Source organism: Lagenorhynchus albirostris, chromosome 9, assembly GCF_949774975.1.
Source record: "Lagenorhynchus albirostris chromosome 9, mLagAlb1.1, whole genome shotgun sequence".
NCBI lineage: Eukaryota > Metazoa > Chordata > Mammalia > Artiodactyla > Delphinidae > Lagenorhynchus > Lagenorhynchus albirostris.
In genome coordinates this window covers 36,288,609-36,314,583 of record NC_083103.1, presented here as the reverse complement: position 1 = coordinate 36,314,583, position 25,975 = coordinate 36,288,609, and the positions used below count along the sequence as shown (strand labels likewise).

Sequence of the window (25,975 nt, the reverse complement as noted above, 5' to 3'; positions counted from 1 at the left end):
CCAAGCGCTAACCACAGTAGTAAATGTTCTCTCCACAGTAATGTCTGGCTGCCGTATGGGGAGGAGCGGGGAACTATAGACACGGTAGTGTTCAGTCCTCAGAAGTTGTCTCACTGCCTCTCTGGTTAGGTACTATTCCAGATTGAATTATATTTTGGTTTAAAGGGGCCCCTATTTGAATACATAGATTTCTGACCCAGGGAAAACGTGGAGACAGCTAGGTTTGTGTTACTTTATATTTTCTGAATCCATGCTGCATGCCCTCTGCCCTCTCTCCCTCTTAAGTTGCTTCTCACTCAGTGAAAGGGGGCTGCACATCTACCTTACACCAGGGAAAGAGGAGAAAAGTTCTCAGACATGGGCCTCCCTGGTGGCGCAGTGGTTGGGAGTCTGCCTGCCGATGAGGGGGACGTGGATTTGTGCCCCGGTACAGGGGGATCCCGCGTGCCGCGGAGCGGCTAGGCCCGTGAGCCATAGCCGCTGGGCCTGTGCGTCCGGAGCCTGTGCTCCGCAATGGGAGAGGCCACAACAGCGAGAGGCCCGCGTACCACAAAAAAAAAAAAAAAAAAGTTCTCGGACAGAAAATTAGTCCAAAAAGAAAAAGCATGTATGTAATCAGACAACACGAGGAATCTGGAGTTCGGTGCGTTATCCTTTAACTTAGCTCCTGGAAGCGTTCTATATTGTAAGAATGTGGAGATTGATATATGGCTGTAGACTTCTTCAAGGAGACAGTTGGGGTTTCAAGGCTGTATATGGTGCAGTTTCAAGATGTTTCAGTTGCTAAGCTCTGTTGGTTATGTCTCCAGAGTAGCCGTTGTGGGTAGAGAATCCCCTTTCCCATGCCCCCACCTTGCTTTCGGCTCGCCTGGACCCTCTGCAGATGCCTGCTAGACGCCTGCAGTTGAATCTCCGTCATCTTTGCCTTCCCTGGAACCAACATAGCACCTGGCACACATACATGTTCAATGAATGAAGCAACTGTAAAGTCACCAATTTGATTTTTCATCATAATGCAGTGGGTTTTTGTTTTTAGTTTTAAAATTCTGTTTTTTAAAATTTTTTGGAAGCATAGTGGATTTATAATGTGTTAATTTCTGCTGTATAGCACAGTGATTCAGTTACGCATATATATATTCTCTTTCAGATTCTTCTCCGTGATGGTTTATCACAGGATGTTGAATGTAGTTCCCGTGCTATACAGTAGGACCTTGTTGTCTATCCATCCTATATATACTATTTTGCATCTGCTAATCCCAAACTCCCAATCCTTCCCTCCCCCCATCATGCAGTGTTGAATCCCATAAAATGTCGTGCTGTGTACTGTAAGGTTAATGAAATAGCTGGAGTGAATCTGAGCAGTAGCTGGCAGGGGTTCCTGGGTTCTCTCTTGGGGTTCCCAATCAGTCTGGGTCCAGGCTGCAGTTTGGTTCCCTCCCAGTAGAGGTCCACGCCAGGTTCAGTGTGGGTTGAGTGTTTGGGGGTTCTGCAGCTGCTTAGGAGGACCAAGAGAGTGGCCGTTATTCCAAGAGTTTTCTGATAACATGGCTCCCCGGTGGCTCCCCAGGCATATTGGGCCTGGGAAGCATGAGGGGTGTGGCTGTGGAGCTCTGCCCTGTGCCTCCCCAAGAGGCGGTCCTTTCCACATCTCCCCTTCCCTCCCCTCCCCCCTCCTCACACACATGCATAAAGATAAGACCTTTACCTACTCTTGTTGGAGATCGGGGTTCTGGGCTGAAGCCTGGAGCAAATCACCAGGCCATTTAAATGGGAAATCAAGTTACCTCAGGGTTTTACTGTGTGTCCCAGCTGGGAGTTGATGGTTCTGGGGCTCAGCTCTTTGCAGGTGGGGTTCATTTACCTTGTACTATATGTGGGGTGTAGCTGTGCTCTGGGAGCAGAGGGATTTGGGGATCTGATGAAGACCTTTTGATTCTGATACTTGGTGTCATCTTTGCAAGAAGAGAAGCTTCAGGCCGTGCTGCCTGTCCCTCTGAATTTCCCTGGCCCAAGACTGTCAGCTAGAATGGTGGTCTTATACTTGCTCCAGGTTGGGAACATTCTGTTATGCCAGGGGAAGGCAAAGATGATGACGACATCATGGCTTTCCTCCCAGGGTTTATGTTTTGGCGGGCTTCTCTCCATAGAGTGAGCAAAAGCTCAGGTAGTGGCCTGGGAAAGGCATTCTTTGGGTAGGAGTGTTGTTCCGGGGTGGTGGTGGGGTGAGATTGTTCTAGTTGTCAGAAAAAGGGGAGTTTAAAGATTTCTGAGGCTTTTATCCTGGGAGAGCTGGACTTTCACACTGTCACTGGCTGAAATCAGGACCTCAGGAGGAGGAGTGGGTCAGAGAGGGAGGGGAATGGGACATGGCGGATAGGCTTGGTAGTGCCATGTTGGAGTTATTTATATCATTTTCCAAGTTTTATTGAATTCTTATCTAAACTGTGACCCAAATTGTGCAAGGGGGATGTGAATGCAACATAAATCAAGGCTGTGCCCTCCTCCCTCCCTAGGGACAAAGACAGGTGGCCTTTACTAACCTGGGTAAGCACCTTTTTGGTATGCCCCTTTTAACTCCCCAAATCCAAGGCTTCTGATAAATTGTGAAGAACATGACGTAGGCCTGAGTCCAAAGGAAGGCTTCCTGCCTTATCTCCCGTGAATTGGCCACAGGGTTGACCTAACTGGACTTCCAGGTGGAGACTCTGAACAGTGAGAGAAACAGGGCCAGAGTCGCCTGCATCCCAGAAGTGAAAGAGACCGCATGGAACCTGACTCGCCTTTAAACACAGTCATCCCACCCACCAGTAACCTGAGACCCCAAAGAGTACTAGTCTCTGCCAGGTCAGATTAGACCCAGCATCTCCTGTAGGTGTGCAGATGCGGCCAGAAATACTACTGGTGCTTCCTTCTTTGGGGAATCCAATGGGATCTTGGGAAAGAAGGAAAAGCTGAGCGTTTCTGCTCTTCCCCAACGTGCTTCCCTGCCTTCAAGCTCTTAACAGACCAGCTGGAAGGGCCAGGCTAACACAGGGGGAACACGCTTCTACAAATGATCAAGCACGAGCTGTGTGCCACCCCTGGTAGGCACAGGAAACCAGTGTCCCTGAGAGCTGTGGTCTAAAGCAGGACCTGATCATCGTCCAGAGGCTGTAGACTGAGTACTGTAGGAGATGAGAGGGAGGCAGCCTGTATGGTGCGTTGATTTTGGAAATAGAACTTGGTCTACATCACCATCAACTTGGCCCACGAGTTACTTGTCTGAGCCTCAGTTTCTCTATCTGGAAGATTGGTGGAATCCTTTCCTCTGAGGGATGTCAGAAATCTAAAGGAGATACGTATGTCGTAGCAGGATGGCATACCTAGAGATTTGCCGGTACACAGCAGGTGCCAGAAAAGTCAGACTCCTCTGAACTTAGAGGCAGCAAGGATGGGCACCGTAGGGAAACCTTGAAAATCTAAGTCTTGGCACTGGGCTTGCAAAATAGGCAGAACTGGGGACAGAAGAAAGGAAGGGTTCCAAACAGGGTGAGTGGCAAGTCTAAAGAGACTCCCGTTTTTTTTAAAATTCTTTTTCAAATTCTTTTCCCAGTTAGGTTATTACAGAACGTTGAGCAGAGTTCCCTGTGTTATACAGTAGGTCCTTGTTGGTTATCTGTTTTAAATATAGCAGCGTGTACATGCCAATCCCAAACTCCCAATCTAGCCCTCTGAGACTCCCATGTTTTGATTTTATGAAATTTCTTTAATAATTTAGCAGCAGAGAGGATCAAGAGTATGACCACTGGGTTTTTTGAGCCCAGAGAGAAAGGACTGACACTCTCTCCTCCTCCAAGGAGCCTGTTGCCAGTCCCACTTTTTACTTTCTTCGTTCTGAGCAGTGTGGCTCCAAGGACAATTTAACATGAATATTTCCAATTTAATATGTCCCAGATGTGGCACTAAGTAACCCCTCAGACTGTCTCCCATCCTCACTCTTCCTACTTCTGAAAGTCGGCCTTCCTCAACCTTGGCACTAATGACATTTGGGGCCAGATAATTATTTAATTTTAATTTATAGCAGCATCCCTGGCTTCTACCTATGGTGGCATATTTAGTAGGGACCCCCCCAGTCGTAACAGTCAAAAAATGTCTCCATAAATTTCCAGATGTGCCCTAGGGCGCCAAATCACTGCTGGTTGAGAACCGCTGCAGTAAGTGGTCCTCTGTTTAGCAGAGGCTCTAGCCACTGAGGAATTATCTTGGAGTCCTTTCCTGCCCTCCTTCATCCCAATAGCAAGTACTTCTGCTTGAACCTTGCCAACAGATCTAGAATCTGACCACTTCTCATTTTCTCACGTGGCACCATCATCTTTCACTCAGAGAGCTGCAATGGCCTCCTAACTAGTCTCCTAACTAGTCTCCATAGTGTCGCTATTGCCTGCCTGCAGCCCATTCTCCATAAGGCACCAGAGCGTTGCCAGAAGAAAAATGGTGCCACTTCATTCTCTTGCTTCACGTACATTTCAGTGGCTTCCCTTTGCACAAAGAATCTAATCCAAACTTATCACCTTGGCTTAGAAGCCCCTGCACCAAGTGCTCTGCCTGCCTCCCCATGTGTCATCTCTACCTCCTTCGGCTGCTCACCAGGCTCCCGCACCATCCTGCCTTGAACTAACCATGTCTTTCCCACCTAAGGGAGTTCGCCTACAGTCCCCTTGACCTGGAATGCTCTTCTCCCCACTTTTTTTTTTTTTTTTTTTTTTTTTGCGGTACGCGGGCCTCTCACTGTTGTGGCCTCTCCTGTTGCGGAGCACAGGCTCCGGACACGCAGGCTCAGCGGCCATGGCTCACGGGCCCAGCCGCTCTGCGGCATGTGGGATCTTCCCGGACCGGGGCACGAACCCGTGTCCCCTGAATCGGCAGGCGGACTCTCAACCACTGCACCACCAGGGAAGCCCTCTTCTCCCCACTTTTTACATGACTAGCTCTTTCTCATCCTTCAGGACTCAACCTAGATGGAGATCCTTCATAGAGACCTTCCCTGCCTATCTATCTATCTTATGTAGGTACCCCCTTCAAAATATCAGTCCCTTGTTTTTTTCCTTCATCACACCTATTGCAGTTAGTAATTGGTTGCCTCCTTAATTAGATGGCTGGCCTCCATGAAGGCAAGAATCATGCTTGACTGCTTTTCAACATATCTCTACTACCAGGCACAAGATAAATGCCCAGTATGAGTTGACTAAATGAATGAGTTAAGCTTATCATCCTTGAGGAAGAGAGACGCCATTACTCTCGTGTAAAATTGGTAGCCGTGGACCTCTGGAATTAGACTTCCAATAAAATAAGTAATATACCAGTTTTCTTCTTTGAATCTCTCAGGACTGTTAGCACACTGCCTAACAAAGAGCAGCTGCTCAAGGAATAATTGTTGAATGGATGAATGACTCAATCTTATGTAGTAAGAATTTGTATAATGCATATTATATGAATGCATAATGATTAAAATAAGCAGACTTTAAGCAAGTAGTTGAAATTCCAAAACCATTGTTTGACCTTCTCAGATTTTTATAGGGAAGGTTTGATTACCCGCCTCCCACCCCCAGCTCCAAGCTTAAGACACTGATGCTATTTTCAGCCATTATTGTTATGTAGTTTTAAAAAGTAGCTGGAATGTACAAATGGCATACTGCCTGGCCCATGGTAGATGTTCAGTACATGTTTGTTGACTTGAGTTGAATCAAGTCACTTAAGGAAAAGAGAGGAGAATTAGGCCTGGTTAATGTACAGGGAAGCGAATTTGGGTCTCATCTTGGAAATGAATCAGCAAATCTACAGGTTATGATTAGAGAGAGACAAATTTAATAGCCTTTAAGAATTTACTGTCCGATGGGAGAGATGAAGACTTTGGAGAAGTGGATAGCATATAATTATACTAAACAGCATAGTACTGTTTTGAATATCTTCTGAGTTGCTTTGATTTAGCATTGGGTTTTTTTTTTTTCCTTCTTTCTGGACCAGACTCAGCTGTAAGAAGCATGGAGAAGTAATGAAGATTCTTGACATTCTCAGACTGCTTTCTGGGAATCCTGCAAAGTCCCGACTTCTTCTCTGATTACTCTTCTCATGGCTGAGTTCAAGAGCATTTTGCAAACCCGGACTCTGAATCTGGGAAAGTGCTTTATGACCATTTTTATGACCTCAAAGCAACCTTCTGAGGCAAGTTATTTCCCTATCTTTGCCAAAGGGGAAAAACCAAGGCCTGGTAAATTGCCCAGGATCTCCCAGGCTCAGATGCTCACTTGTGGGCGGCTCTCATTCTCCCGGCCACATGCCATCTCCTTCCATTAGATGTGCTTTGGCTGCCCTGAGAAGGGCCTGTCAGCAAGCTCAGCTCACAGTTCCATGGACTTGATGGTCTTCCTCAGGAAGGAGGAAGGCCCATTTCAGAGAACCATATACTGTTAAGAGCTGTGAGATTGCAGTGCAAAGTCCTAGTCCAAACCAATCTTTTTCTACTTGGACCAGCTGACATCCAGAGAGGGAAAGTGATTTGCTTAAGGTCACAACCCAGTTTCTCCAGCTTCCAGCCCATTGTATTTTTGATTCTGACACAGTTGTCTCTGATTAGAAAAGCATCCTCAGTACCCATGAGGTTTCATTTTCTAGAGGCAGGATAGTGCTGTGAGCAGAGCAAGGACCTTTTTTTTTTTTGAGAGGTAGTTAGGGCAATCGTTAAAGCAACACCTCTGGAACCAACCTACCTCGGTTCTTATTCCAGCCCAGCTGTCCACTGTATGGCCTTGCTTGACCTGTCTGGGCCTCGGTTATTCTCATCTGTGAAGTGGGATAATCATAGTACCTCCTCATCTGGGGTGTGTTGAAGATTACGTGGGTTAAAATGTGTAACGATCTCAGAACAATACCTGGCACAAAGTAAGGACTATGTAAATGTTGCTCTCATTATTATTGTGTGATTCCAACTGCTCCTTCTTGGCTGTGTGACTCTGGGCAAGTTATTTGACATCTCTGAGCCTCGGATTCCTCCTCTGTGGGAATAATTCTGGCCTTACAGGATTGTTGAATAGATCAGAGGACATGCATACGAGGCACCTACCTATAAGTAGGTGCTGAGCGAATGGCCAGATTTTTTATTGCCTCTGAAGGGGCGAGAATGTTGTGTTTGGGAGCCAGCCGGACACAGCATCTGCCACCAGGTTGGTGCTTAAGTTGTTCCTTTTCTTTCTTTTTCCAGAAGGGAGGACTCTTAGGACTGGAACTGCTGCCGCCTCCAGGGAAGAACTGCAATTCCAGTGACTGACTGACTTTAAAAGAATGCTACTTGTATTTTTTTAAACATGTATTGAGTACTTGCTAGGTGGCAAGCACTGTTCTGTGCCTTTACATGCATTATCTCATTTAATCTGCACAGTAGCCCTATGACATAAGTACTGTGATTATCTCCATTTTATATATAAGGAAACTAAGTCTCAGAAGCTAATAACTTATCCCAAGTCACATAGTTGGTGAGAGGGGGAGCCACACTGTTGAACGCGGATCAGTCTGGCTTGAAAAGTTTACACCCTTAACCAGTGACTGCTAGGAACTGTGGCAGGCCCTGGTTGCAGATGAGTCCTGCGGTGGGGGGGGGGGGCGGTGACATCAGTCACACCAACGGCACCAGGGGAGGACGCAGAGCACCCTGCCGGGTTAACCATTACCACCTCCCCAGCTGCCAAAGGAGCCACGTCCTCGACTCCTCCCTTTGCCCTCCCGCCCAACCCCGCACACCGCATACACCAATCTGCTGCAGCCTGGGAGCTCACCGAGCCTGCCAAGTTCCCTTCCCGCCCAGGTGCGGAGCCCACGGGGAGCGGGGTCTGCAGGCCCGGAGCTGGGCAGGAAGAAGCTGAGCCTGAGAGCTGTTCAAAGGCACATGTTAATCTGCAGAGGAGAGAGTACATGGCTGCTGGTGAATACCTACAGCAGCAGAGTTAGGGCGCTATAGAGTTCTTTCCTCAAAAAGAGTTCACAGGTGAGAACATCTGTGCCTGGTCACCTTTCTTAAGCTAGGTAAGAGCTTGGGGCAAGCTGAGTGGTTGGGTTGGAACCCCGGGCTGTAGCCATCCAAAGGGCAGGCACTCATCCCCCTAGGGGAGAGTGTGGCTGGGCTGAGGGCAGCGGCTGGTAGGTGTGGAAAGCGCGTGGGACTTGGAATTGACTCATTCAGACTACAGCTTTGCTATGCACTGGTTACCTGGCTCTGGACCTCGTTTACTCCCCTCTAGTACAGAGATGGTCTTTCCTTCCCACCTAAGAGGATTTCTAGCAGGGTTATATAGTGGACATATGTGAGTGAAGGTGCCGGGCCCCTAAGAGATGCTTTGCGAATGTTCCCCTTCTCCTGCCAAGTCTGTGCAGCCCCGCTGCTGGGCCCCCAGGGGGGCAGGACTGCCCTGGGTCTGCCAGGGTGCCTGTTCTTCACATGCATGGCTTATTTATATACCTGGGTGGTAGCGAGAGGTGATTAAATTCAGAAACTGAAAGGAGAACCTTCCTTTGTGCCTGTTTCCCTAACAATTACATGTTTAGATCCAGGTCACAGGCTTTGGGAACTCCTGTGCCAGTGACGTTCATGGGTTCCTTAGCCCCTCCCCACCTTCCCCCATAAGTTTTTCTGGGAGTCAAAGCCCTCACTGCCAGAGGGATTTGGTTCTAAGCAGTAGAAAGCATGGCCCCCTAATGGTGTCAGGCCCAACACGGTGGTCTGCTGCAAGGGAGAGCGCGCCTTGGAAACCAAAACCATTTTCCAGGACCACCGATGACCCACGTTCTAATTGTGTGGCGTGCATCAGGCTTCCAGAGGAATGGAGAAAATCCTCTGTTCCTCCACGCCGCCACCCCTCTGCTGCGCTTTGAGGAAGCTGGGAAGCAAAAGCCTTCTCTGCAGACTTGCCAGCAATTATGTAACTCAGCCTCTGCCTGGTTGCAGCCTCTGGTTTATATGTCTCCCTTGGGGACATCTCTGCTTTATCCGGGACGTCCGTCTTCATTAATAGGTACCCTTAATACTCTTATCTCAGCATGCCTTCTGGGTTTACTGAAGCATGATGCCAGACCACATTCTTCCTTGGAAGTTACAGTTCGTTCTGGGGAGGTTTCAGGCTCTCAACTTTGAAACTGCGAAGTAAAAATGGGTTCGGGTTATGGGGGCAGGTAGGAGGCAGTGGAAGACAGACTGGAAGCTCTTGACAGCACAGTTTTGAGTGAGCCATTTTTCTTTACTATGGATGGAGATGCTGCCCTGAGCTTATCTTAATGCCTACTTTATATAACAGCAGTTGATTGTTGTTCAGTTCAGAGATGTTTGTTGCCCATCTCGGAGTTAGAACAGGTGGCTGGGTGTATGATCAGTTTCACTTTTATGATGGTTGAATTTCGGAAAGCAAATCAGGTAGAATTCCAGCCCAGTTGTAAGTATTCGTTCAGGAAGCTTTGATTCAGTGCCTAAGTGTGCCTGGTCTTTTTCAATTGCCTTTCCTCACTTCCTTCAGTCTCCACTACCATCACCTGGCCCAAGACTCTCACACCTGGACTACTGCAGCAGCCAGGTAACTAGGCTCCCTGCTTCCAGTTCTGACCCCACCCCTCTGTCCACTCTTCCCACAGGGGCCAGAGTGACCTTTTGAAAGCTTAGATCATTTTGCTCCCTGTTTAAACCTTCCCATGGCTGCCTGTTGCAAGTCGAATAAAATCCCCTCCCCTGCACCATCGTGGTTTGCGGGGGTCGTGCGTCCTCAGGTCCCTGCCTGCCGCCCAACATCACCCCACATTACTCTTTTCTCTTTGGGGGCAGGCACTGGGGACGGGGTGCCTTTCTGTTCTCACAATTTCCTCCTCTTTTCCACTTCTGGGCCTTAGTCTTGGCTGTTCTCTTGCCCAGAATCTTCTTACCTGGCTCTTCGCATGGTTCTTCCTTCTCCTTTTATCCTCAGAGAAGCCTCACTTTCCACCCGCCCTCACCATAGCAGTGATCCCTTCAATCACTAGCTCTGTCCCTCTCTTTCCTTCCCTCATAACACACCACATGCACTGATGACGTTGTCTTATTTATTAATATATTAAGTTCTGTATCATCCATCTCCCCCAACTTACAGGTCAGTTTCATGGCTTCAGGGACACGTCTGTCTGGTTTTCTACTGAATCCCTGACACCTAGCACAGTATCTGGCTCAAAGGTAGGGGCCAGTAAATATTTGTCAAAAGAACAAATGACCAAACTAATGGGCAAGGGACTTGGCGGGGTCTTCTGAAAAGGGACATCTGTACTTGGAGTTCTAAGGAGGCTTCCTTTTCACCTCACCTGAGCCAGCCACGTTCCTCCTCCCCCCAGCTATTGTTGGGATCCCACGCCAAGTATACTGTTGTTACATTGTATGTGGAGCCTTTCTTACATTGCATTTCTCGCATCCCCTCTGAGGTCCTAGTCTTGTGGACAAGCTGCAGCTGCCAGAGAGCCCAACTTGAACGCCTTACGCAGTAGATTTGCCCTCCCCTCCCCCCCACCCCAACCCTGCCCCAAACGGTGGTGGACCAATGTGGTATTTACAATGAATATCACAACCATTTACCCAGAAGACTTTTTCCCTTATCAAACATATTCTAGGATGTGCTTTGTGACATCTCTGCTAAAAATGACCGTAGTAGGTCCACAGGGAATTTAGCCTCATCCTGCACAAATTCATGGTGAGTTACTTCCTTGGCCTTACTGACACCCTTTTCTCTTTTGCCCTCTTACACTGGGTTTTGGGGGACCCTAAGTGCCAGTAGTATTTTTGTGGGATGGCTAGAGAGGAAATCACCACCTCCTTTTCTGCTCATAATTGTGGATCTGCATCCTGGGGTTACCTTAGCTCTGCAGCCATATGGCTGAGGGAATCGGCCACAGCCTATGCTGTTTTTATTTGGCACCAACTGTATGCCAGCACATTGTTTCTTGACTTCTTTGGAAGCCAGCTTCTCAGAAGAAAACTGCTGTGTTTGTATCCCACTGAGGGTGCCTGGAGCATAGGTGCTTGACCCCTTGAGGCCACACCTGCTTCAGTTTCAGGGAGGGGGTGGGCATCCAGTTGGAAGAGAAGAAGCCTATGACCCTGAGAATTGCTTAGAAACTCTTATCCCCCTCTATGCTGGCAGGAATCGGGGGAGGTAGGCTGTTCATTCTAGCTTCAGTATCATTTCTGTTCATGAATATTCACAAGGACCCAAAATAAACAAGTATGTTTTAAAAGGGTATATCCGGATACTAACATTTCCCGCCATTAAGATTCATTTATTGGAATAATTTATTGCAAACCTTTCTTCTCCCCCACCCCTGGGATTATACGTATCAAAAACTGTATTTAGATAAATCAGTTCAACGAAAGACAATCATTGAAATTAATGATTTCATTTAGAAGGCGTAGCTCCATCGTTCTGTCCTCCTCAGCGCCTCATGGAGTAAGTGGGCGCCTGAAGGTTTCCTTTCCCAGGCACAGGAGTGAGCCAAACGAGGTTGAATAACTTGCTCAGGACCACAGTCTGCAAAAGGCTGTTGAGATTCCTGATGCCACTGGACAGTCTTCCTAGAAGACCAGATTATTCCCAAGGCCCTGAGAAGAGAAGTGGGATGGAAAGTTATGTAGAATGAATTATGAATGTTCTCAGAGCCATCTCATACTATCCTGATAAGATCATTTGAAATTCCCCAGAAAATATATTTATTTTGGTTTTGATTTAAGTCAATGTCACCCAAACTTAGTCATTCTTATGCCGTATTCATAGTTTTGCCATATTTGTCTACCGCTTGTATTGCTTATTTACCTACTAGTTTTCTTCGTAGTAACGACTTAATTTGAAGCAGTTTATTTAAAGAGGAAACTATATACTCCAACTACAAATGCAAAAGCAGTATCATTGGGCATAATAGAAAGTAATCACAAAAATAAATACATAGCCATTACAATAAGATGTTCACCAATGTGGAGTCTAAAATTTTACAAAGCACACAACCAGGGGTTCATCTGCCACACTTGTGAAACACAGACTTACAAAGCAAGTCTGACTCTTATTGACCAGAGAGAAAGAAAGACCAGGGAAAGAAGGAGGAACTATCAAAGCTCACAGAGTGGTCAGAAAGTTTTAGTCTAAGTCAGTGCCGAGTTTGCCACCTCATAAGTGTGGTGAAACTTTGTCCCAGCGACAGATCTGCTTTTGTCATCCAGGTTTGCTTTGGGACAAATGTTGGCAGTTATTTCTTTTTCCCAGCATATGATTTTGCAGATACTTGGAGCCCTCCTTGGCCATGGGCACTGTTGGATAATATACACTCTCGTCCATCAGTTTCACAGGCTGTGGCTTTGAGAGGTGCTGTGGGAAGGTGGCTACTTAGGCTGAGTTGGCTACAAGGATGAAAATAAATCTGGATCCCTGATGGACGCATGATTCAGTGAGCAGCCCCTACAACCAGAGCTAAGCACTAAACTACATACAGATAATGTGATAATTACTGAGCTTGAGAAGCTGAAGAGCAAATTGTTGGGGGCGGTGTGTGTGTGTCTTAATAATTTGGCATCAGTCCAGGAACTAGGAACCATTCTAGGTAACTCAAGCAGGAAGGGATTTAATACAGGGAACTGGTAACATACAAAATTGCTAAGAAGGACAGAAGTTAGGAGGTGCAGTTGGACTCTTCATCTTAAGGCCAAACCACCACAGCTGAGATCTAGAGGGCCTGTTATGCTAGAGTTGTTATACTCCCCTGCTGCCCCCACCCACCTACCTCTGACTCCCACGAAGCTGATTACCAGATTCTGAAACCTGGAGTCTGGCTTCCACAACCACTCCCATCTGTTGTAATTTGCTTGCCAGCCCCCTCTTCCTCATGCCTGCCTTCTAGACCTCATGCAAGTGCAAGTTGTTGGTGGAACCTAAGTCACACTCAGAACCCCCGCTGCAAGGGAGTCTGGGATATGCTTCCACACTGCAGTATGGAAGTGGAAGAGGACATAGCAGGGGACAGAAGTGGATGTGAAATGCCAGTAGACAACATAACCATGGGGAGATAAGGCAGATAATTAACCAGGATAAGTGTGCAAATCCCAGTTAAATGGTAACAAGCGGTACCAGCAAGCTCACAGGAAAGAGAGAACAGTATTGGTGTGATCTGGACCTTGCAGAATTTTGGTCAGGGTATGTAGGGGGATGTGGTAGAGAGGTCTAGGTCAAGAAAAGCAAGAGGTGGAACAGTGCAGTGGTATCAACCTCTCTCCTGGCATGAAGGCTTAAAAATTTCCAGTCTCTTTTTTCTTGAATGGGCCCTAGCTTCCATGCATTATACTGAGTACGTTTTACATGCAGTGTTTCCATTCTTCCTCTGAATGTTATTTCTTCTCATTTTAGCTTCAGAGAACCTTAATAACCCACCTCAGGTCACACAGCTATTAGGCAGCTGAGCCCCGTTGCTAAACCCAGGTTAGGCTGACACTGAAGCCAGTGTGCCCAGTTGTTAAGCCACACTGCCTCTCTCTGGAGGGGAGACAGGCCAGGTTATCATGAGCCATGAATGCCAAGCTAAGGAGTCTGAACTTACGGGTGGTGTGAGAGTAGGAGTGTGACGTGATGGAGGTGCAGAGGTGAATGTAGCAGGAGGATGTGGGCTCAACCCACATGAAAAAGGCTAGAGACAGCAAGAGATGATCTTTTGCTCTGCCCGGTGTTTCCCTTTTTCATTTCAAAGAGAGTGAACTCTCTGCTTAACAGATCCTGAATCCCAGGTGATTTTAGGTTTTCGTTTTGGTCGGTGAAGCAGGTTCCTTCTGAAGAGCATTTTCCCTTCACTCACTGATAGTTTTGATCTTAGACTGTGGCGCAGGATCATCCTTTCAGCATAAGTCGTTCTCTCTTTTTCTTATTTTATTTTTATATAAAATCCAAAGAAAGTAGAGGGAAGGAAGAAATAAAGTTAGCATAAATTATATAGAAAATAAATAATAGAGAAGATCAATAAAATTCAGATATTGTTTCTTTTAGGACAATAGTAAAATTTTTGAAACCTCATATTGATACTAATGAGAAAAAAAGAAAAAGACATGAAAAAATCATTATCAGCAAGAAAAAGGGGACGTAGACATAGATTACGTAGACCTGGAAAAGTTTACAATAGGGTAATATGGACAACTTTTTACCAATTTGAAAATGTTGAAGTAATGGAAATTTCTAACAATATAACTTTCCAAAACTAAAACAAGAAGAAATTAAATCTTGAGTAGTCCTATTTTGGTTTTTTTTATGTTTATTTTTTTTAATTTATTTTTCTCATTAGTCATCCATTTTATACACATCAGTGTATACATGTCAATCCCAATCCCCCAATTCGTCACACCCCCATCCCCCACCCCCTGCCGCTTTCCCTGCTTGGTGTCTATACATTTTTTCCCTACTTCTGTGTCTCAATTTCTGCTCAGCAAACTGGTTCATCTGTACCATTTTCTAGGTTCCACATATATCTCTTAATATACGATACTTGTTTTCCTCTTTCTGACTTACTTCACTGTATATGACAGTCTCTAGATGCATCCACGTCTCTATAAATGACCCAATTTCATTCCTTTTTATGGCTGAGTAATATTCCATTGTATATATGTACCACATTTTCTTTATCCATTCGTCTGTTGATAGGCATTTAGGTTGCTTCCATGACCTGGCTATTGTAAAGAGTGCTGCAGTTAACACTGAGATGCATATGTCTTTTTGAATTCTGGTTTTCTCTGGGTATATGCCCAGTAGTGGGATTGCTGGGTCATATGGTATTTCTGTTTTTAGTTTTTTAAGGAACCTCCATAATGTTCTCCATTGTGGCTGTATCAACTTACATTCCCACCAACAGTGCAAGAGGGTTCCCTTTTCTCCACACCCTCTCCAGCATTTGTTGTTTGTAGATTTTCTGATGATGCCCATTCTAACTGGTGTGAGGTGATACCTCATTGTAGTTTTGCTTTGCATTTCTCTAATAGTGATGTTGAACAGTGTTTCATGTGCTTCTTGGCCATCTGTATGTCTTCTTTGGAGAAATGTCTGTTTAGGTCTTCTGCCCATTTTTGGATTCGGTTGTTTGTTTTCTTAATATTGAGCTGCATGAGCTGTTTATATATTTTGGAGATTAATCCTTTGTCCGTTGATTCATTTGCAAATATTTTCTCCCATTTTAAGGGTTGTCTTTTTGTCTTGTTTTTGGTTTCCTTTGCTGTGCAAAAGCTTTTAAGGTTCATTAGGTCCCCTTTGTTTATTTTTGTTTTTATTTCCATTCCTCTAGGAGGTGGATCAAAAAATATCTTGCTGTGATTTGTGTCAAGGAGTGTTCTGCCTATGTTTTCCTCTAAGAGTTTCATAGTGCCCGGTCTTACATTTAGGTCTCTAATCCATTTTGAGTTTATTTTTGTGTATGGTGTTAGGGAGTGTTCTAATTTCATTCTTTTACATGTAGCTGTCCAGTTTTCCCAGCACCACTTATTGAAGAGACTGTCTTTTCTCCATTGTATACCCTTGCCTCCTGTGTCATAGATTAGTTGACCATAGGTGTGTGGGTTTATCTCTGGGCTTTCTGTCCTGTTCCATTGATCTATATTTCTGTTTTTGTGCCAGTACCATATTGTCTTGATTACTGTAGCTTTGTAGTGTAGTCTGAATTCAGGGAGTCTGATTCCTCCAGCTCCGTTTTTTTCCCTCAAGACTGCTTTGGCTATTTGGGGTCTCTTGTGTCTCCATACAGATTTTAAGATTTTTTGTTCTAGTTCTGTAAAAATTGCCATTGGTAGTTTGACAGTAATTGCATTGAATCTGTAGATTGCTTTGGGTAGTATAGTCATTTTCACAATATTGATTCTTCCAATCCAAGAACATGATATATCTCTCCATCTGTTGGTATCATATTTAATTTCTTTTATCAGTGTCTTATACTTTTCTGCATACAGGTCTTTTGTCTCCCTAGGTAGGTTTATTCCTAGGTATTTTATTCTTTTTGTTGCAGTGGTAAATGGAAGTGTTTCCTTAATTTCTCTTCCAGATTTTTCATCTTTAGTGTATAGGAATGCAAGAGATTTCTGTGCATTAATTTTGTATCCTGCACCTTTACCAAATTCATTGATTAGCTCTAGTAGTTTTCTGGTGGCATCTTTAGGATTCTCTATGTTTAGTATCATGTCATCTTCAAACACTGGCAGTTTTACTTCTTCTTTTCCAATTTGTATTACTTTTATTTCTTTTTCTTCTCTGATTGCCATGGCTAGGACTTCCAAAACTATGTTGAATACTAGTGGTGAGAGTGGACATCCTTGTCTTGTTCCTGATCTTAGAGGAAATGCTTTCAGTTTTTCACCATTGAGAATGATGTTGGCTGTGGGTTTGTCATATATGGCATTTATTATGTTGAAGTAGGTTCCCTGTATGCACAGTTTCTGGAGAGTTTTTATCATAAATCGGTGTTGAATTTTGTCAAAAGCTTTTTCTGCATCTATTGAGATGATCATATGGTTTTTATTCTTCAGTTTGTTATTATGGTGTATCAGATTGATTGATTTGCATATATTGAAGAATCCTTGCATCTCTGGGATAAATCCCACTTGATCATGGTGTATGATCCTTTTAATGTGTTGTTGGATTCTGTTTGCTAGTATTTTGTTGAGGATTTTTGCATCTGTATTCATCAGTGATATTGGTCTGTAATTTTCTTTTTTGGTAGTATCTTTGTCTGGTTTTGGTATCAGGGTGATGGTGGCTTCATAGAATAACTTTGGGGGTGTTCCCTCCTCTGCAATTTTTTGGGAGAGTTTGAGAAGGATGGGTGTTAGCTCTTCTCTAAATGTTTGATAGAATTCCCCTGTGAAGCCATCTGGTCCTGGACTCTTGTTTGTTGGAAGATTTTTAATCACAGTTTCAATTTCATTACTTGTGATTGGTCTGTTCATATTTTCTATTTCTTCCTGGTTCAGCCTTGGAATGTTATACCTTTCTAAGAATTTGTGCATTTCTTCCAGGTTGTCCATTTTGTTGGCATAGAGTTGCTTGTAGTAGTCTCCTAGGATGCTTTGTATTTCTGCAGTGTCTGTTGTAACTTCTCCTTTTTCATTTCTAATTTTATTGATTTGAGTCCTCTCCTTCTTTTTCTTGATGAGTCTGGCTAATGGTTTATCAATTTTGTTTATTTTCTCAAAGAAACAGCTTTTAGTTTTATTGATCTTTGCTATTGTTTTCTTTGTTTCTATTTCATTTATTTCTGCTCTGATCTTTATGATTTCTTACCTTCTTCTAACTTTGGGTTTTGTTTGTTCTTCTTTCCCTAGGTCCTTTAGGTGTAACATTAGATTGTTTATTTGAGATTTTCTTGTTTCTTGAGGTAGGCTTGTATAGCTGTAAACTTCCCTCTTAGAACTGCTTTTGCTGCATCCCGTAGGTTTTGGATTGTCGTGTTTTCATTGTCATTTGTCTCTAGGTATTTTTTGATTTCCTCCTTGATTTCTTCAGTGATCTCTTGGTTATTTAGTAACGTATTGTTTAACCTCCACGTGTTTCTGTTTTTTACATTTTTTTCCCTGTAATTGATTTCTAATCTCATAGATTTGTGGTCAGAAAAGATGCTTGATATGATTTCAATTTTCTTAAATTTACTGAGGCTTGATTGTGACCCAAGATGTGATGTATCCTAGAGAATGTTCCGTGCACACTTGAGAAGAAAGTGTAATCTGCAGTTTTGGGATGGAATGTCCTAGAAATATCAATTAAATCTATCTGGTCTATTGTGTCATTTAAAGCTTGTGTTTCTTTATTAATTTTCTGTTTGGATGTTCTGTCCATTGGTGTAAGTGAGGTGTTAAAGTCCTCCACTATTATCGTGTTACTGTTGATTTCCTCTTTTAGAGCTGTTAGCAGTTGCCTTATATATTGAGGTGCTCCTGTGTTGGGTGCATATATATTTATAATTGTTATGTCTTCTTCTTGGATTGATCCCCTGATCATTATGTATTATCCTTCCTTGTCTCTTGTAACATTCTTTATTTTAAAGTCTATTTTATCTGATATGAGTATTGCTACTCCAGCTTTCTTTTGATTTGCACTTGCATGGAATATCTTTTTCCCTCCCTCACTTTCAGTCTGTTTGTGTCCCTAGGTCTGAAGTGGGTCTCTTGTAGACGGCATATATATGGGTCTTGTTTTTATATCCATTCAGCAAGCCTGTGTCTTTTGGTTGGAGCATTTAATTCATTCACATTTGAGGTAATTATCGATATGTATGTTCCTATTACCATTTTCTTAATTGTTTTGGGTTTGTTTTTGTAGGTCCTTTTCTTCTCTTGTGTTTCCCACTTAGAGAAGTTCCTTTAGCATTTGTTGTAGAGCTGGTTTGGTGGTGCTGAATTCTCTTAGCTTTTGCTTGTCTATAAAGCTTTTGATTTCTCCATTGAATCTGAATGAGATCCTTGCCAGGTAGAGTAATCTTGGTTGTAGGTTCTTCCCTTTCATCACTCTAAGTATATCATGCCACTCCCTTCTGGCTTGTAGAGTTTCTGCTGAGAAATTGGCTGTTAACCTTATGGGAGTTCCCTTGTATGTTATTTGTCGTTTTTCCCTTGCTGCTTTCAATAATTTTTCTTTGTCTTTAATTTTTGCCAATTTGATTACTGTGTGTCTCGGCATGTTTCTCCTTGTGTTTATCCTGTATGGGACTCGCCGCGCTTCCTGGACTTGGGTGGCTATTTCCTTTCCCATGTTAGGGAAGTTTTCGACTATAATCTCTTCGGATATTTTCTCAGGTCCTTTCTCTGTCTCTTCTCCTTCTGGGACCCCTATAATGGAAACGTTGTTGCATTTACTGTTGTCCCAGCCTAATGTCTCTTAGGCTGTCTTCATTTCTTTTCATTCTTTTTTCTTTATTCTGTTTTGCAGCAGTGAATTCCACCATTCTGTCTTCCAGGTCACTTATCCGTTCTTCTGCTTCAGTTATTCTGCTATTGATTCCTTCTAGTGTAGTTTTCATTTCAGTTATTGCATTGTTTATCTCTGTTTGTTTGTTCTTTAATTCTTCTAGGTCTTTGTACATTTCTTGCATCTTCTCAATCTTTGCCTCCATTCTTTTTCCGAGGTCCTGGATCATCTTCACTATCATTATTCTAAATTCTTTTTCTGGAAGATTGCCTATCTCCATTTCATTTAGTTGTTTTTCTGGGGTTTTATCTTGTTCCTTCATCTGGTACATAGCCCTCTGCCTTTTCATCTTGTCTATCTTTCTGTGAATGTTTGTTCGCTCTTTTTCTTGTACTTTTTTTTTTTTTTTTTTAGTGCTTCGATAATGACATTGATGATTTGATTTAACTTCCTACCTGAGCTGCTTTGGCCATGGTCGTCAGTGGGAGTGGGCCAGCCTCTGTGGAAATGGACCATGAGATGTGACGGTTCTAGCTGAAACGAGCAAGTTCTAGGACAGTGGATGCATTTTTGAATCAGAAATACCTGGTTCAAATCCCTACTCTGCTTCTTTGTGTTTGGGACTTATAGGACTATGGGTACATTTAGCTTCCTTGAGCATCAGTCTCCTCTACAGAGTAGGGATGACAATGCACAGACCCTCATCAGGTGGTCAGAAGGGCTCAGTGAAGTCATGTGTGTGAAGCATTCATCATGGTTGGTGTGCCTGTGGTAGGAGTTCTGGAAATATTGCTCACTTTCCAGTTTCTGCTTTTTGGTAGCAGTGTGAGGTGGTGCTGACCAGCTGAAGTCAATTGGTGTGTACGTGGTCCTAATGACTTAGCCTCTAGGGTTTTCTCTCCTAGTGGCCCTGGTCTGATGCCCTCCCTCTGGCCCCCAGCAGCCTCAGGGTAGACAGAGACGCATTCCGGAGCTACCTAGGAGAAGGGCCAGTGAGCCAACCCTGAATCATGGTTGCCTCCCAGTGAATAAAAGCCCTCAGCAAACACCACTTGATGGTGTTCGAGTTTATCTAGCCAGTGCAGTGCACCCACCGAGTCCTGAAGATGTGTCTCTCCTTTGCCATCATAGGTGGAGTGCACTCCTTCTCAGTCAGTGAGACCCTCTGACACGAGCTCCTTGACAGCTCCCACTTCTCTGCCAGTGCAAAGAACTTGAGGCTTTTTGTAATTCTCCAAGCATCTGGCCCATCTTATCCAGATGACATTTGGAATTTTAATCTTCTAGTTACGGGTTTTCATAAATCTGGTTTGAAATCTCACTGCCAGTCTCCTCTGCTGTGGGAAAATGGTTTTAAAAAGATGTGGGGAGAGGGTGGTCCATGCATGTGTGGGGATAATTAGAAAGTGCAAGGGGCTTTTTGCAAGGGGCTTTGGGGTCCAGAACTTACTCTGTCCAAGCACTACGATGGGTGCTTTACACAGGTCATCCTGAAGCTCCTTTTGCATGATACCCATTGTACATATAGAGGAAAAACTGAGGTTCAGATATACTAAGTAACTTGCCTGAGGTTGCCAAGTGGATGGTGGAGGGGGTTTTTGAGTCTAGGTTTAACTGATTTCAAAGCCTGTGGCTTTTCCAGTACACCTGACCGCCTCCCATTCATCTGTGGGTTCCTGGAAGCAAAATCTCCAAATCCATAGATCTGAAGTACCGGGACTACCCTCGCTGGTGTTCTTTTAACCCCTCTAGCGCTCACCTCCTCCAGGGGGTTAAGGCAGGAGAGGTGAGCACAGGCTGGGCTCTGAAAGACTTTGCCAAGGTCTCGAGAGTTGGGACTTCACTTTCAGGGTCATGGGATGAGATTGAAAGTTTTGGCAGGAAGTGGCATGGATCAACTTTAGCCGTTACTAAGGTCCCACCCTGTGGCAGATGTGACAGTCCTTGTCCTTTTCCTGTTGGTTGATTGGAAGCATTCTTACGCCCACGTGAACTCTTAGGTACTGTTATACCTTCGAGGACCACAAGGATCCTAGGCCCCCAGGTGGGGAACTACCGGTGGAGAACATTTTTATAGGATTTAGAGGTGAGGGAGAGAAAAGAGGGCATTCCAAATTACAGATCTTCACTAAGTCCATTCTATCATTGCTCAATGTTGTGTCCCTGTCACCAAAACTCTTCTAAGACGCTATGACCCCCGGTGAGTAGAACAAAAAACCCAGTGGGTCCCAGCGTGGGCAGAAGTGTGCGATCTGGCATCAGTTGCCTTGTACAAGGAACGTGTCATCTCCCAAGACTGGCCAAGCTAGGCGCTGGGCTGTAGCTCACCTGGATGTCTGTACTGGTGGGGGGAGAGGGGAGGCTGGGGGATCCCCTTGAGCTTGAGCAGGCCTGTCTCCTGCCTCTGCCAGGACAGTCAGCATTTGCTTTTCTCTCCTACAGAGCACCTGCAAACTGTTAAGGAAATACAGTCCTAGACGCAACACTCCCAGTAGCAGGAAGAGAGCAGGTGTGTGGGTGCAATTCAGACCCTTTCTTTGTCTCCCCCTTGCCTTGTTCCACATCTAGTGATCAGGGCATCAGAGCCCTGAGAGACTTTGTGTGGCCTCAGCAGTCAAGAGGAGGCCGGAACACGTGCCTTTTCAGGAGAGGAATTTGATGGAGAAATTGTTTTAGCTGCCCACCCCTGGGTTTCAGCTCAGGGCCTCACACTTGGATAGAAGAGCGTATCTTGGCAGTTCCTCAGAGCCCAGGGGAGCCCCACGTCTTGTACTAAATTGACACACTTTGTTTGATTGATGCAGGTGTGACATTGGTGATGGTTTTAGAGTGTTCCTGACCCCAGCATCCTCCCCATCATCCTGCTGCATCTCTGTCCTCCTCATAGCTAGACCCAAGTTCCCCTCTGGCAGAGCTGAGTGTATCGTACTTGCTGGCAGCTCTGTTCACACAGTGGCACTGGGCCCACTCCTGACAAGCCCAGTGGGGTTTTCTGGGGTCCTCTGGATGTTCCAGCACTTAGGGGTTGGCCCACAGCCTTACAAAAGAAAGAGGGCTCCAGCTGGCTGCTCCCTCGTAGACACATCTGTGGGTATCTTCAAGGTTCTTAAATCCCCAGGGTTGGAGAAGCAAGGAAAATTCCCATTTCCCCCAGCATATCGAATGTAAATCAGTTCTTCTTCTCATTTCTAGGTAGATAACCTGTGACCGGCTTAGTCAATTCCTCCTCTGACCAAATGCTTTTACTCTGAAAATCCAGGCCCTGAACCGATCTTAAGCTTAGTGTAAGGTGTAAGCTTAGTGCGAGTCTAACTTGGTAGCTTGGGGATTCCTTGGAGAGAGAGAGAAAGGGAGAGGGGGAGGGGGAGAGAGAAGGAAAATAGATGTTTGTATCTATGTGTGCGCATGTGTGAATAGGTGTATTTGTGTGTGCGTGTGTGTGTATTTTCTTTGGAACCTCTTTGTGCTTTCATCGTACTGTGATTAAAACGTGAGGGTGTGTGGAAGTAAAGTTGGGATCACCAAACACGTGAGATCCCAGCCCGAACTCTAAACTTGGGTCATTTCTGTAAGCTCACAGCTGCAGAAAATCTCCCCATCCCGGACAAAGCTTGAGGCCAAATGAACATTAGGGTCTTACTTCAGGACCCAAAGTATTTAAGTAGTGTCCCATACGTTTCTTCATGGAGTTCCCAGGTCTGAGAATTTCAGAAGCACAAAAGAGAACTTCATTTTTCCGGGGAGGTTTTGTTTTTTAACCCCTGAAGTAACCTCACGGTTTATATTTCCTTGTCCGATTGCAGCCTCCCATGTTGCTGACAGTTCACCTTTGAAATGAGTCAGTTTTGATCAGGGATATGGCAGCCAGACAGGTCATCTTTATTGTCTGTGACTTACTCCAGCCAGTTTGGCAACAACAGGGTCCCATCCGGCGTGGGGAGTGGAGAGTGGTGGGCACAAAGGTGGCCTGCCCCCTGACTGTAGCCGGCACACTGGCCCTTTGCTCCCTGCACCCACTGGGTCTCCCAGAAAGCAGCTTTCTTGCCAGCCATCTGCTGCTGTGGGGATGAGGTTCCTGCTGCCACCCTCTGGCCCCTCTCCCTGTGCTGTGTCTCCTCCAAGCCCAACATTCCTCCAGATTGTTAAATGATAAACAGTTTGTTTTCACTGCCTCCCACTTTCCTTTTTCTGTTCCCCATTGAAGACTTACTTCTCCCAGGCAGACTGTCGCCATTGCTGCTCAGGGTCTGAGTCTTTCCCAGTAGAGAATGTCAGTTTCGGGTTCCACTCATGGAAGTATGATGTCCGTAGCCCACCTCGTGGGCCATTAGAAGGATGTAGCTGAACTGGTGCCCTCTTTAGGGAGAGGACAAAGGGGACAGTGAGTCTGTCTGAGTTTGAATCCCAGCCCCATCACTTACTAACTCTATGGCCTTGGGCAAGTTACATCACCTGGTGAGCTTTAATTTCTTCAAAATGTAAAATGGACAGAATAATAGTCCCAAACTATTGCTGTTGTGAGGATTCCAGTAGAAGTGCCTGGAAAGTGCATAGTATAGTGTATGTCACCTAGTAGGGGCTTACTAAATAAGAGCTAAGATAATTGCTTTTATTTTAATAATCACCATTGTCATCATTATCCGTCATCACCCTCTATCTGGAGGAGAACAGCCAGGGTGTGAGAGAACTGAAAGCTTGTTCTACAAAATATTTAGAGGAAGTTGAAACACTCTCATTATATAAAGACTCATGGAAGAGATATTATGCCACCTTCTATCTCCCAAGAGCTGGTCGGATTCATCTCTGGGCTTCTCCCCATCAAACAAAAGAAAAATTAAATTTAGCAGAAGGAAGAGCTTTCTAAGGTAGTGTCAGATGGCTTCCTTGGGGGTTGGGGAGGTCTTCATCCCTTGGAGTTTGGGAAAACTTGGCCCAGGATTTGATTAGGGGATGTGTGCGTCAAGGAGGAGGGAGATTGGGCGAGAGGGCTTCCAGCCCTAGGACTGTCTGATTTCGGTTCCTGTGCTATTTGTTTTCTGGGAAAGGCCACCTAGCACAGAAGGTATCATATTCCCTACTTACACAGCGACTTGGTGTGATTGCTGAGGGCTCCCCTGACCACTTGTGTCTGTAGACTGGCTTCTTACTATATCTTTTAAATAAAGCGATGTCCGTGCTTTAATTTTGGCTTCGATGAGTAATTCATTTAGGATACTTAACAAAGCAACTAGGCCTTCTTGTGCTGGCATAGTGTTCATTCATCCTGGAGAATGGTTTTGTGGGGACAGGAAGGGTCGGTGGGGATGGGCAGCTTGCAGGACTTCTGCTTGCCCACACTCACAAGCCTGCTAGGAAGGCCTGAGTTGCGCAAATTTAGCATACATCTTCATGCGCAAGAAGCTAGTGAGCCTGACTATTGAACACAGACAGAGGTGAGCAGACCCGTCTTCTGTTTGTTACGAACAGTCATTTTGATCGCAGAGAAAGGCTTCCTTTCCGTTTCTCTCCAGTTTGTCGTGTCCTTGTGCAAAGACAGTCGTGCGTTCCAGACTGGGGTTTATTTTTACCAGCAATACAGATGTTTCTGCTCTTGTGCAAGATTTCATTAAAGCTCAGCCAGCGGTTTACTGTGGCAGGAGACTGCCAAGGTTAATATTTCTGCAATACATTCCCTTCTGTTCATTCTTGGCACCAGCAAACTCCCAGGTGGGCATGCGCTTTATTAGTTATATGCAGTATATCAAAACTACGCAGTGGAATCGCCGGCACATCTGTTGGACTCAGACGGAGCCTCTGATTGCACAGAGTACCTTAGTTTTGCCTTGAGAACCAAGCAGGGGGCTGTGTCCTCTGGTGAGTATCGGCTCACCCTTTCATGCCCCTCTCTAGTTGCAGAGGCTGCCACAGCTAGTCACTTTGGGACCGGGACAGAGGACAAGAGAGCACTTGGCAGTGAGAAATGCTCTATCCTTCCAAGTCATGTCCTGAAATGGTGGGAGCGTAGCTTCATGATGAGGACAGATGTGGGTTCAAATCCTGTGCAGCTTAGATGAGTCACTTATCTCTCCAGAGTATCTGTTTCCTGATCTGTGCAGCGGGTAGTAATCCCTGCCTCAGAAGATGTCGTGAGGATTCATTGAGATGCTGCATATAATTAATTGAGAGGAGGCAGAATGCCCTGGCTCAGGAAAGCACCTGTGAGCGGGAGCTGTCTGATGACTACTTGGGAACGCTCTAGTGGCAGAGGACCACAGGCCCAGGAAGCCCCGAGTGCTACTCTCTGCTTTGGCAACGGAGAAACTGTTTACAGCAGAACCGGTTCTTCTACCTGCGAGCACCAAGGAGCCAAGTTAAAAATAATAGGGTGGGAGGGAGGGAGACGCAAGAGGGAAGAGATATGGGAACATATGTATATGTATAACCGATTCACTTTGTTATAAAAGCAGAAACTAACACACCATTGTAAAGCAATTATACTCCAATAAAGATGTTAAAAAAGGAAATAATAATAGTAGCAGCCCGACTTGTTTGGTGTGTGTTTCCTCTACCTCAGCCCATCTGTGGCTGGTGGAATTGGGAATTGGTCAAACGAGCACGGGCCTCGTCTAGGAACATTTGGCAAAGCTAAGGAGAACTTGGAGGAGGGGAGGGCCGGGATTAAGTGCGAGACAAGGGTGAGATGTTTTAATGTGGTCTGTGGCCAGGGTGCTTAATGACTTTTGCCACTGATTTTTTGAGTTCAAGTCTGCCGGTTGGGTCTGAGGGGAAAGAGCCAGACCTCATGCACTTCGGGGTGGTGTGTGTGTGTTTCTGTGTTTTTTCATGTCTCTGCTGCTTTGTAGGGTCATCTGGTTGAAAGTTTATAATGTTCATCCTAGCTTTGTAAGACTCCACTGAAGAAGGGACTGTAGAAAAACTACTTATTTTCAGTTACATTTTCAGCAAACATATGTCTAGTTGTCTAGGATTCTTTTTATAATCAGTGCTCTGCAACCCGTCCTTCTCACACACCAGTGCAGTGGCCATTGAGATTCCTA

At 45.1% G+C, this 25,975-nt stretch overlaps 1 protein-coding gene across 2 annotated transcripts in view; it reads left to right on the top strand.

The window, feature by feature from the left end:
* Window positions 1-25,975, top strand: part of NAV2 (neuron navigator 2) — a 396,632-nt gene that overhangs the window by 74,263 nt on the left and 296,394 nt on the right. The window lies entirely within an intron of this gene.